The sequence below is a fragment of the Hevea brasiliensis genome, chromosome 17 (assembly GCF_030052815.1).
Source record: "Hevea brasiliensis isolate MT/VB/25A 57/8 chromosome 17, ASM3005281v1, whole genome shotgun sequence".
Classification (NCBI taxonomy): Eukaryota; Viridiplantae; Streptophyta; class Magnoliopsida; order Malpighiales; family Euphorbiaceae; genus Hevea; species Hevea brasiliensis.
Window position 1 is genome coordinate 51,892,493 of NC_079509.1, and position 12,822 is coordinate 51,905,314.

General features: G+C 31.9%; 1 non-coding gene and 1 pseudogene across 1 annotated transcript; one reads left to right on the top strand and one right to left on the bottom strand.

Annotated features, from left to right (window-relative positions):
* Nucleotides 1-1,569: 1,569 nt before the first annotated feature.
* LOC110647505 (receptor-like protein EIX2) lies at nt 1,570-3,027 on the top strand (annotated as a pseudogene).
* A 9,338-nt stretch (nt 3,028-12,365) lies between these two features.
* LOC131175686 (small nucleolar RNA R71) lies at nt 12,366-12,473 on the bottom strand. The gene has a single exon (XR_009145878.1). It is a non-coding gene; the product is annotated as a small nucleolar RNA R71 (small nucleolar RNA).
* Between the last annotated feature and the right edge of the window lie 349 nt (nt 12,474-12,822).

Sequence of the window (12,822 nt, forward strand, 5' to 3'; positions counted from 1 at the left end):
TTTAATATTTAAAATTTTAATAGTAATTTTGAATTTTTTCTATTTTTTTACATTTTAATTGGATCAATTAATATATTTTTAAATTTTAAAAATTGACATTTTTATATAATTACTAATTATAGCATTAGAAATATAATTATATTAATTTAATTATGTAATATGAATTTTGTAGTGCGATAGTGCAGAGGTTCAACAAGGCACTGTGCATGAGATCAGTTGGACTGGGATTGAGCCATATGGCAGCTACATGCATTTTATGAAAAAAAAAAGAATTAATTAAAATACACCGTTAGTAAGGGATTGATTAAAGATTGTAAAATTACAATTAATTAAAATGGTCCAGTTTTGTTCTTATTTTTTGTTTTTTGTTTTTTTTTTACGGACACATATATTTATATTAACACACGAATGAATTAATTTGAATGCAATTGATAATGTGTTAGAATTTTTAATATTCAAGTAATTATTGCATAAAATTAATAAAAATCAAAGGTGATGGTAAAAATATATTTAAAAATTAAATTTTAGATTTTTAAATTAAAAAAATTAGTAAGTTAATAATAAATGTTTTGTATTCCAAGACATTTAAACAACCTTCTCTATCTCATTAAAGATGAAAAAAAAAAATTACTGAAAAAACATATTATTAATTTTTTTACCGAAGCTTCTTAATTCATAATCCAAGAACAGTCAGCATATGGCAAAGTATGCAGAGCAACTTCGTGTACAACTCTATTACAATTCACAAGAAAAAATAAAAATAAAAATAAAAATATACACGATGATAAAAAAATAAAATACTCTTCGTTTATATATAAGTATTTTTCAAAGTCAATAAAAATTAATAACTCATAATAATTTCTAAATTTTTTTTTATGAAATTTAATAAATTTTAATTACTTTTTAAAGAAATCTCAGTTGCCCAAGAGTCATATATAACAGTAATGGACTCCCTGAAATTCTAACCTATCAATGATTTTCTTACTTCTCTTCCATCTGCTGTGTTGTCCCTCATTTTGCACAGGATACTGAAAAAAAAAATTCTTATCTATGGCAAACTCTTCTTTATTATCACTTTCTATATTTGATTTAATTGTATTACAAAACTAATTATAAATATTTTTTTCAGTTGCTAGAAATTACATGACATTACTCATTCTATTCAAATATTAACAAGCTTCAAATTAACAATTCTTGAAGCAAGGTTTCCAACTATTTGATCAATCCCATAATTTTTTCTTAAGGAAGTTATCCATGCTTGGAACTTATATTTTTTTTTTCAATATTGGTATCACAAATGCTGGCCAACTATATTTACAAAAGGCAAATAATCTTACTTAGTTAAGGTATTTATAACTATGGTATTGCCTTGGTGTCAACAAAGCAAATATGAAGGAGTACATATCTTGCAATTCAAATGACGATAAAAAAAACTCAAAGAATGTAGAGACAATTTCAAAAAGATATTAGTGCTAAATAAAAACAAAGATATTTGCCATACAAAAATTTGTAGTCTTGCAAGTTCCTCTCACTGGTATCCAAAGAAAAAAGATATTGTAACTTAGGATAATGAGATCTTGGGTTATTGGCCCACAATTTCCAAGATGGCTTCATTCTCTAAAATATTTAAATGAAGTAGATTTGTCAAACTCAGGAATTCTGAGTAATATTCCTCACTGGTTCTGGAGCATGTCTGCAAAATTTTCCTATCAAAATCTCTCTCACAACCAAATACATGAAGCCGTTTCAGATATCCCCAATATTGATCCATTTCATTCATGGATTGATTTGAGTTCAAACCACTTTAGAGGTCCTTTACCTCGTATCTACTCCAAGGTGGAGAGATCGGTTCTTTCCAATAATTCATTTTCAGGTTCCATATCCCACTTCATTTGTTACAAGATGAATGAGGTGAAGCAGATGACTGTTCTTAACCTTGACAATAATCTTTTATTCGGAAAAATACATGATTGTTGGTGGAATTGGTCATCATTGATCATTTTAAGATTAAATAACAACAACTTGAGTGGCAATATTCCTAAGTCGATTGGGGCTTTAACGATCCTTCAATCATTGCATCTTCGCAATAAAAGCCTATCAGGTGAAATACCATTTTCACTTCAAAATTGTGTGAAGTTACACACAATTGATATTGGTGAAAACGAACTGATTGGGCACATTCCAACATGGATAGGGAAAAGGCTCTTGGATTTGGTTATTCTCAACGTTCGCACCAATAAGTTTCATGGCCATCTCCCAAAGCATCTTTGCCATTTGACTTCCTTGCAAATTTTAGACCTTTCTCACAATTATCTCTCCGGGAACATCCCAAGCTGTATCAAAAACTTCAGTTCAATGGCTAAAAATGATTTGGTAGCCTATCTTGTTGATCTTGGAATTGGGGAAGATGAATTGATTATGATGAAAGGAAGAATAGTTGAGTATAGCACTATTCTACGATTAGTCAAAAGTATGGATCTTTCTGACAATAATTTATCTGGAGAAATTCCAAAAGAAATAACAAGTATTCTATCATTGTATTATCTTAATTTGTCAAATAATTTGTTATATGGATAGATTCCTGAGAATATAGGTCCTATGAAAATGTTAGAAGCTTTGGATTTTTCTCAAAATCAATTATTTGGAGGAATTCCTCAAAGCATCACAAATCTAACATTTTTAAGCTTCTTGAATCTATCTAATAACAATTTAAGTGGAAGAATTCCTACAAGCACTCAAATGTTGACTTTTAGCTATTCTAGCTTCATTGGGAACAAAGGACTATTTGGACCACCACTCACTGAGAATCGCAATGAAAATGGTGTTATACTTAGCAATGGAAATGAAGAAGAAAAAGAAAAGGGTGATGGTGTTGAAGTGGATTGGTTCTATGTGAGCATAACTCTTGGATTCATTGTGGGCTTTTGGAGTGTATTGGGACCTCTACTGGTTAATAGACGATGGAGGTATGCGTATTTTCATTTTTTGGATTGTTTAGGACACAAAATTTGGTGGAATTTGAGGTAAATACTGTTAAGGTTGCTGCTTCTAATAATTTTAGTTATGTACTTGTAATACGAGTCCGTCATTTTATTGTTTTAGTGTTTTAGAGAGATTTTGTAAGAGAAGATATTGTTAATGTAGTTATTATTATTATTTTTTGAATGTTGAAATAGTCCCTCATGGAAAGAGGTGATGCCTTCTCTGGTGCCACGATTGTCAAAATTTCATTATGTTAGCATAACAAAACATATAATTATTATCCCCACAGAATCTACACTTGTTTTGAAACTCCAATTCATCACCAAACTCAAAGATAAAAAAGAATAGTTCAGGCAGGAGTAAGTTTTGGCTCAATCTCATTCAAATCCACGCTTGAATTTAGACATGATTATAAGTTAGCTTCAAGACATCTCACTTGGTCCTTGGAGGATAAACAATTGGACTAATGATACTATGAATCTAGTGGTCTCTTTGTCTCATGTCACTTTTATGCACACTCTTAAAGAAGCCAACTCCTTCGCAGATCATCTGGCGAAGGCTGTAGCTTGTAGCAAGAAGATTTCATTGCATTTCTTTAGCTGTCTTTGATCTGTCTCAAGTATGTTTCAATGTTTGTATCGTGACTATGTCTTTATGTAAGGGGTTTCGTCACTAGTAGAGACTAGTAGTTATAGGTAGGCGTATGGGGTTGGACCCTTTCTTCCTCGGTTCCCTCCCTACTAATTTTCCCTCTTGCGTCATCTTCATTTCAATCTTCAATAAAATTTACCTTATATATATATATATATATATATATATATATATATATATATATAATAATTTCGCATTACATCTTTAAGAGGGTAAGAAGAAGAAAGAGAGAGTATACTACTTTACCTTCATGCCATGATCACTATTGCAGCATGCATACAACTTTCAATTCCATTAGAAAACTGCAAATCTGTTCATCTTATCATAGAGTGAATATTACAAGCAGCATTTTTTTCCCTTTCAAAATGGATCATTAGATAAATGTTAAAATGCATGCGCTTATAAGAAATCATCATTTCTGATACAGCTTTAAAACAAATGAGAGATCTAATAAGATAGCCTAATTCCAGATTCAACTAACCACCAAATTGAGTAGTAGTTCATTTATTCCAAGAGGTTAGTCATTGTCATCATTTCTCTACACAAAAGAATGCAAACTAATTAATACACATCTAGAAAATTTTTAGTAATTTTTGCCACAAATTAGCTCAATAGAAATCTAGATACCAACTCACAAAAATGTAAGCTTGTCATGTCTGGGTCTACTCTTAGTCATCAGATGTTCTAAGGCTTTTTTCCAAACAAGTGTAATTGAAAAATTAAAATACCGTTTAGGGGTGAGTTTCCAAGATTTTACTTAATAAAGGTGAATTTCGCCAACGTTGAAGGAGAGATTGATAGACGCAATTCAAAGTAGCGAATGGAGGAGAGTAGAACTATAGCATGTGTGATTAAAGTTGCCGACAGTAGGTAGATGCTAGTATTAGTAGCGATTCACCCTGAGCACTACTATGATATTGAGCTAGCTAATGTATCTAGAAAACTCACATTAGAGGAGGTTGTTGAACTTATTAGGCATCCGTTATCTCTCTGCAGCTGGAGAGCAATTGGAGTCAATAAGCATGTGCTGCCTCTGGTGAAAACTGGGGGACGAAAACACCATGTTTTTCGATTTTTTAGCATCAAATAGTAGGAGGGATCAAATTAGGCGAGTTTCACAGGGATCAATTGCTACGGAAAATCCTGTTGAAATCAAAACATATTCTGGCGGCATTTCAGGGATGGCTTTCAAGGTGGCCACTCTTTCCTTTGGGAAGAACAAGTAGCAAGGATGTTGGGTTCTTGGAATTATCTTTACATTTGAAGACATTAAAGCTGCTCTTTGGAGTTGTGAATCTTTGATGGATGTTCAAATTTAATTGTAGAAATTGATTTCCAAATTGTCTTCTCCTAGCTAAACGGAACAAGTGAGGGTCCTTGGAAGCTTGACAAATGGATAAAGTCTCGTCTAAACCTTATGGTGTCTCTGCAGCTGGTGAAAATTGTGCATACTTCATATGAAGCCAACTCTTCTGTGGATTACTTAGTTAAGGCGGAAGGTCTTGGGAGGAGGATCTTGTAGCCTTCATATAGGATGGTCGGTCATCAATTCTTATTTTGGAATCTCGATTGTGGCTGTATGGAACCTGCGGTTCTTTTGTTGTCCTTTTTGGGCTGCAGGTCTACGGGTTTTGACTGTTTGGCTTTCTTTTGGTTTTTATGCCTGTTTTGCTTCTGCATTTTTGGTATTTTGCTACTTCTCTTCTCTGATTTTTTCCACTTAGCATTAGTTTCTTTGGGAAAACCTATTGGTTGAGGTTTAGCTGAGAAATTTATGTCAAGTTTTCGTCCCTTTTTATATTAATCAATGAAATCTTTGCTTATTAAAAAAAAATTGAATTTAGGTAACAATTATAGGCCTCAAGTTTGCAACTTCATTGATAATAGGTGATGACATTATACCCGTCACGTAATTATTCACTTTCGAAAACCAAAGCCAAAAGGAAAAATAACAAAAGAGTTTATCATGCAATACTTATATTTTTTGTCACTAATATGATATCCAAACCATGATTTGCAATCATTTATTGGGCTTTTACAGGATTTATTGAAACATCAGCGTAGATATATTAGTTGATTACTCAAGTCAGTGTCTCTATGAGTCGCTTTGCGGCTTTCACCAAATAAACTATGCAATTAATATTCATGGAAATGTATTTTCTAATGTATCATTCAATCTCGTTACAAATCATGAGAGCATTGGGATTTTGTTGTCTTGTCTTACTCTATGAAGTTCTATAGCGTGATGGAAACACCTTTTCTCTAGTTGTGTTCCCTTTTTTGTTTCTTCAGATAATTTCCTAGTCATACTTTTTCTATTTTGTTCCTCTATTCTTATGTGGTCTCGCCTTTTTTCTAATGAACAATACAAACACATATTTTGTTAAAATGATTTAGAAATGATGAACGGTGTGCAAATCCATGACTTTCTTTTAGATGACTGCATGTTGTCTATGGATCCTAGCAAGTGGGTTGCCTTCATGATGCTTTTAGCAATTTTACATTGCTATGAGTGGGAATTCATTTGAAAATGCCCAAAGACTCTTCCTCAATTTAATATTCACGTGTTGGGTCAATAAAGAAGGACAAAGTTATCATTAACTGCATGCAATTTTTGGAAAGGAAATTCTTGCCATGAATTTGTGTTTTAAATTCATAATGGACCAAGTCTAGATGAATTTTTCTCTTATTGGAACTTTTTTTTTTTTGGGTTAAAAGATTTGATAAGAATAGCGTGAACTTTCGAGCAAACATTGGCATGTGGTGATGGGTACTTAAGAAACAAAGGTCTGGCTGGTGAGATAGGGACATGTAAAACCGATGGTGATTATCATAATTTATAGATGCTTTTGACTTTGGGAATAGGCAAAAGAAAAAGAAAAAAAAAGAAAAGAAAAAAGAATTATTTTTGAATTAAGTGAGAATGCAAGATTGTTTCAGCCCTTAAGAGTTTGCAGTTTTGATGCAAGTCCATTGGAAAAAAGGTGCCATTTGAGTTTTTTTTTTATTTTTTATTTTTTTTTATTTTTTTTTTCTTAGGTGCCATTTGAGGTTTTTTTTTTTTCTTCGTCCTCATGTTAGGCACTTAGAATGATTTATACCATTTTTAAATTTGCGATCAACAAATTCACCTACTAGATTGCCAACCCAAATGCAATTTGGATTACTTCACTTTGTTTGAGGAGACTATTTAATTGTATGGTAGCAACATATTAAATTAGGTAAGGTAAATTGTACTATTTCTTCTCTTAGTTTCTTCATGAACAGTGACCTATTTGTTTTTGCAATAAAACTAAATTATCTATTCCAGTTTTTTTTATGTAATTCAATAGGGCATTGTTTCACTAATGCTTCCTTACCATGCATGTTTTCTAGTTCCTAGCATCTACACCAACAATGTTACCACCAGAATATGTTGAAGAATTTCAGAACTATTTTGACAAAGCTCCTACTGTGACATTTCAAAAAAGGCTTAATATACTCAATTTCTCTCTTATACTTTTTAGACGTGTTCAATTTAACTCTCTTCTAACTTTTTGTTCAAATTTGTGCAAAAGTTTCAATTTAAACTCAATTTGACCCAAAAATTAAGAAATTGAAATTGAACTTCTTAATTTTTAGGCTAAATCAAGAAATTTAGAAAAATTTTGGACCAAATTGAACTTAAATTGTAATTTCTATATTAATTTGGACAAAAATTGAAAAATTAGCTGAATTGAGCACACCCAATAAGTACAGAGTGAAATTAAATATTTAATCTTTTAAGAAATTCAAGCAATTTTGTGGAAGAAATTAGGAAGGCAAATAGAATATCAGTATACATTGATCCAATTTCAATCACCTCAACCTCAATAAGTTCAGGTATTGATTTCCCCCTCCCCCAACCCAAAAAATAAATAAATAAAATAAATTTATGTTCTTACTTGAAAATCTTAGAATCTAGTTAATGTTCTTCCATAATTCTAGCTTTATGTTAATTCCAAGTCAGGTTTTGCCTATTAAAACTATACCATTGTCATATATCATGCATCAAGAGATATCCTGTTGGGTGTGTTTCCTCAACTCATTTATGACCAAAGCAAGACCGAATAAATACCAAACAACTATTAGAGTTGTAATATTACAGCCAGCCTATTCCAACTAAGCTAGAAACCACTAAAATATCCTCATATCCTAAAGCTATAAAATATTAGTCCGGCAGCTGATTTTATTTGAATAAGCTTATTTTTAAGATTCAAAAGTGATTCGAAACTCCTCTATAATGTCCCAAATAAGCATTATGACTTACTTGTCCTAGACGTAATTATTGGCTGCATGCCTGCATCGCATACTTCATAAAGGAGAGTGTTGCTAAGCAAATGCATTATCATAAAGAATACATAAATATGATGATTGATGATTAAATAAATATGATGGCCAATATGAGAACTTAATATTTGAATAATCTGAAAACAACGAGGCCATTTATCCTATGGTATAATTATAAAAAGTTGGATATGTTAGAATCTAATTCAAACATGTTTGATTTAGTCTTCATTTTTTAAAATTGTTGCATTTCAAATTTTAAATAGTGATCTAATCTTAACTAATGGTTGAGATTTAGATGGGATTTTTATTTTATTTTATTAGATCTAAGTGCTATATAAATAGCACATTAATTAAGATTGTCAATTGAGTTGCACAGAGAGTTTCTTTCTATTCAATAAAAATGTTTTTTATTATTTTATATTTATTTTTGTTCTAACAGTGGTATCAGAACCTCAGTTATCCTATGGGCAAACCCTTAAGTCTTTGATTCACTAATGGCCTCAACCAATTTCTCCTTGTCTTCACCCCCTATATTTTCAAGAGAAAATTATCAAATATGGACTATCAAAATGAAGTCATATTTATAAGCTTTTGATTTATGGGATTCAGTAAAAAACAATACTGATCCTACCCCACTACCAGAAAATTTAACTCTTGCTCAAATAAAAATTCACAATGAGGAGAGAGCTAAGAAATACAAGGCTAAAACTGTACAGAATCTTCAGTTTTTGAAACTATTTTCATAAAGATTATGGTTTGTGAAAATGCAAAAGAAGCTTGGGATTTGCTCAAGTAGAAGCATGAAGGTAATGATCAAACAAGGTTCATGCAAATTTTAAATCTCAAAAGAGAATTTGAGATTCAAAAAATGAAAGAGTCTGAAAATGTCAAAGACTATTGCATTAAGCTCGTGTCCATAGCCAACAAAATTAGACTGCTTAGTGAAGAATTTCTTGATAAAATTGTTGAAAAAATATTGTTAGCCTACCTGAGAAGTTTGAGCAAAAAATTTCCTCACTTGAGGTTCATGCAAATTTTTCACAAATAATTATTACAGAATTAATCGATACTTTGCAGGTTGTGGAGTAAAGAAGAACAATCAGACAAGAAGGAACAATTGAGGGAGCCTTTCTAGCAGCAAAATCATCCACAAAGAAAAAATTTTCACAATGTAGTATTTGCAAAAAGTTTAACCATGAAGAAAAGAAGTATTGGCATAAAGGCAAACTACTATGTTTTAATTGTAAAAAATTTGGGCATTTGTTACAAAATTGCAGGTTTAAAAATGAAGAAGCAAATTTAGCACAAGAGGAAGAATATCCTTTTTGAAGTTTGGAGAGAAATGTTCCAAGAAAATCAGAAGCAAATGTTGACGAGAAGTGCATCAACAAATGGTGAGAAGTGCACCAAAATTGTCAATTGGAGAGAAGTACTCTAACACACAAATTTGTCGGCTGGAGAAAAGTGCTCCAACACCCAAATTGACAGATGAAGAGAAGTGCTCCAACCAAAAATAAATAAAAAAATAAATTGTTTTGAGTCCATATTTGAATTAAGGAAGAGAATGTTAAAATCTAAAACATGTTTGATTTAGTCTTCATTTTTTAAAATTGTTGCATTTCAAATTTTAAATAGTGATATAATCTTAACTAATGGTTGAGATTTAGATGGGATTTTTATTTTATTTTGTTAGATCTAAGTGCTATATGAACAACACATCAATTAAGATTGTCAATTGAATTGTACAGAGAGTTTCTTTCTATTCAATAAAAATGTTCTTTATTTTTCTGCATTTATTTTTGTTCTAACAGGATATAGTTTTTGAATTATTTCTTTCATAGATGAGATGGGGATTGTTTAGTTTCTTACCTTAATCTGATTTGGTTAATGTTGGGCAGGGCAAGCCTTTCTTGCCGATGTGTTTTTCATTGGACCTTTGGACAAGAAATCACAAATCAATAATTGCAAGTTTGCAACTTACAGGTTGGACACCATGGCTGCACAAGTTATGTTCATGGAGTAATGGGAGAAGAAATGTGAAGGGAAGTATTGATGCATACATTTTGCATAGTTATTTAGGTTTATTTCATAGCCATTTTATTTGATTATTAGTCACTTTTAGCTAATTTCATTAGTTATTTAGATAGTTCTTCATAATTGCCAATTTTGGATTAATTTATAATTTTTACTTTGTTTTGTAGGAAAAATTGTGCTTTTGAGGGACTAAAAAAGAAATTTTACTTTTGAGAGGTGATTTCTATAGCCAAAGATGTCAAAAACAAGTTTTAAAGTTAAAGTATGCATAGGCCAAATTGCGCATAACTTGCCGCATAAGTTATGCAGTTCTCCATAAGGAGAAGAAACAATGTCCCAAGCACCTGCCGAAATCTGCATAAGTTGCTGCATAACTTATGCAGATTCATGCCTTCCTTATGCAACCTCACAGAATTGTGCATAACTTATGCAGTCTTGCATCTTGCTCATGCAGTTTCGCACAGAGAGCCAGAAACCAACCGAAAACTGCATAAGGGACTGCATAACTTATGCAGTCCACTTATGCAGTCCCACAAAGACTTCATAATGAGCTGACAGAAGATTCCCTCAGAAAAACACACCTCAAATACACCAGTTTAGGGCTCCTTGTCAGAAAAAAAAAGTTATAAATAGTCCCTTATCCCATTTTAGAAAGGAAAAAAAAAAGAGAGGAAAAAGAAAAGAAGAGGAGCAGCAGCTGAAGAGTCAAAAAGGGGAGCTAAAACGTCACCCCCTCTATTTCCAGACAGATTTGGAGTTTTCTTTCCTTTCTTGCATATTTCCTACCTTTCTTGTATTGGGTTTTTTTAGTTTTAGTTTATTTTCATGATTTATTTCCTCTTTTACTTAGAATTTCTTGTGTTAAACATGGATTGTGAGTAGTTTTCTTTGATTCTGGAGTAAGAGATGTAATATTTTAGTTATTTTTGTGGATTTGAACTGGGTTAGTCCCAATTTAATGAATTTATGAGATTTAATCCATTTCTTGTGTGCTTATTCACATGCTTAATGAAGGGCCCCATTAAGTTATGTTCTTAATCCTTGGTTGAAGCACCGAAAGGAGAAAACCAAGTGATAGTTAATCAAGAAATTGGACTTAATTAACTTAGATCTAGAAATAGACTAAGGGTTAAGAGGGTTTTAATAGATTGATTAAAGAACCTAATAGGTCTTGGTTAATTTTAACTTCGCGAAAGTAGCATTAAGTTAATTAAAGCACTCTTTGTCTCACTCGAAAGAGTTTTCAAAGGATTTTAGAATTAATCTCCTTTAAACCCATAAATTTCATGGATTGGGCTAGCTAGGGAAAATTCCAAAATGACTAAAATATGAACCCTTAACTCCAGAATCGTCTTTCATCAATTATTGCTTGGAATTTTACTTTTGAGTGTTTAGTTTAATCTCATTTTATTAATTTTCATTATTATCAATTTCTTTATTTTGTGATTTATTAAATTAATCATTGTTTGAATTTAGTTTTGCATTTTCATACCTTATGCTTCAAATTCCTAAATTTCTTTTATTAATTTGATTAAAATACAATTTTAACATATTTTATTTTACATCAAAAATTCAATCATTAACACAACTCCTCGTGGGAACGATATCCTTTTCTATACTACTTGAACGACCCGTGCACTTGCGGTTGGGACTCATCAAGTTTTTAGCACCGTTGCCGGGGAGTTGTTTGTTTAAGATTGAATTCTTGATTATTTTTGTTGTTTATAGTTTTATCTTTGTTATCTTTTCATTTTGTGTTTGTTTGTTTTTTTAGGTACTCTTAATCTTTTATGAGAAGAGCTAGAAGCACAAGTGATAGATCCTTATTGTTTGATCCTGAAATTGAGAAATTTTGTAGAGCCAACAAAAAAAGAAACCAGAAAAAGGAAAGAAGCCTTGAGAGAAATTGAAATTGAGGCAGACATGGTTGATGAAAGAATTAGAATTGGTGGTGGTAATGCTGGAAATAATCAAAACAATGAAAATGCAGCCCAAGGTGAAGAGGTTGTAAATGCTAAAGTGCCTAGGGGAAGTATGGTGGATCATGCTTTTCCTCGTTTTGATGACTTAAGAGAAAGTATAGCAAGACCAAGAATTGATGCAAATAGCTACAAGATGGATTTTAGGGTTCTTCAAATGATTCAAAATTTCTAATTTGGGGGACATTCTTCTGAAAATCCACACACACATCTAAAGAAGTTTGTTATGATTTGTGATATGCAAAAACAACCTGGAGTATCTGATGATGCAGCAAGATTGAAGTTATTCCCATTCTCTTTGAAGGATAGAGCATTGGATTGGCTTGATTCTTTACCTCACAACTCAATTACAAATTGGGAACAGCTCACTGATGCATTTCTTGCCCAATACTTTCCACCTGGAAAAACTCAAGAGTTAAGGAATCAAATGATTGCTTTTAGACCAAGAGAAGATGAGACTCTTTATGAGTCATGGATGAGATGGAAGGAGTTGGAGAGACAATGTCCACATCATGCCATTCCTAAATGGATGATAAACCAGAATTTTTACACAAATGTCACTCCTGCTATTAGAGGAATCATTGATGCTCAAACTGGAGGGGAATTCATCATTAAGCATGAAGATGAAGTTTATGAGTTGTTAGAGAAAATAGCAAAGAACAGTCATTTATGGAGTAGTCCAAGAGGGTCAACTCCAACTCAAAAAAAGGCAAGTTGCTGGAATGTATGAGCTTGATCCATTCAACATGATCAATGCCAAATTTGATGCAATCACTAATGTCCTTGCTAAGAAAATGGAGGATTTAAGTATGCTAGTCAGTTCATCGTCATGCTCTGGAAGTTCTCAACAAGTTCCTTATGCAGAAGG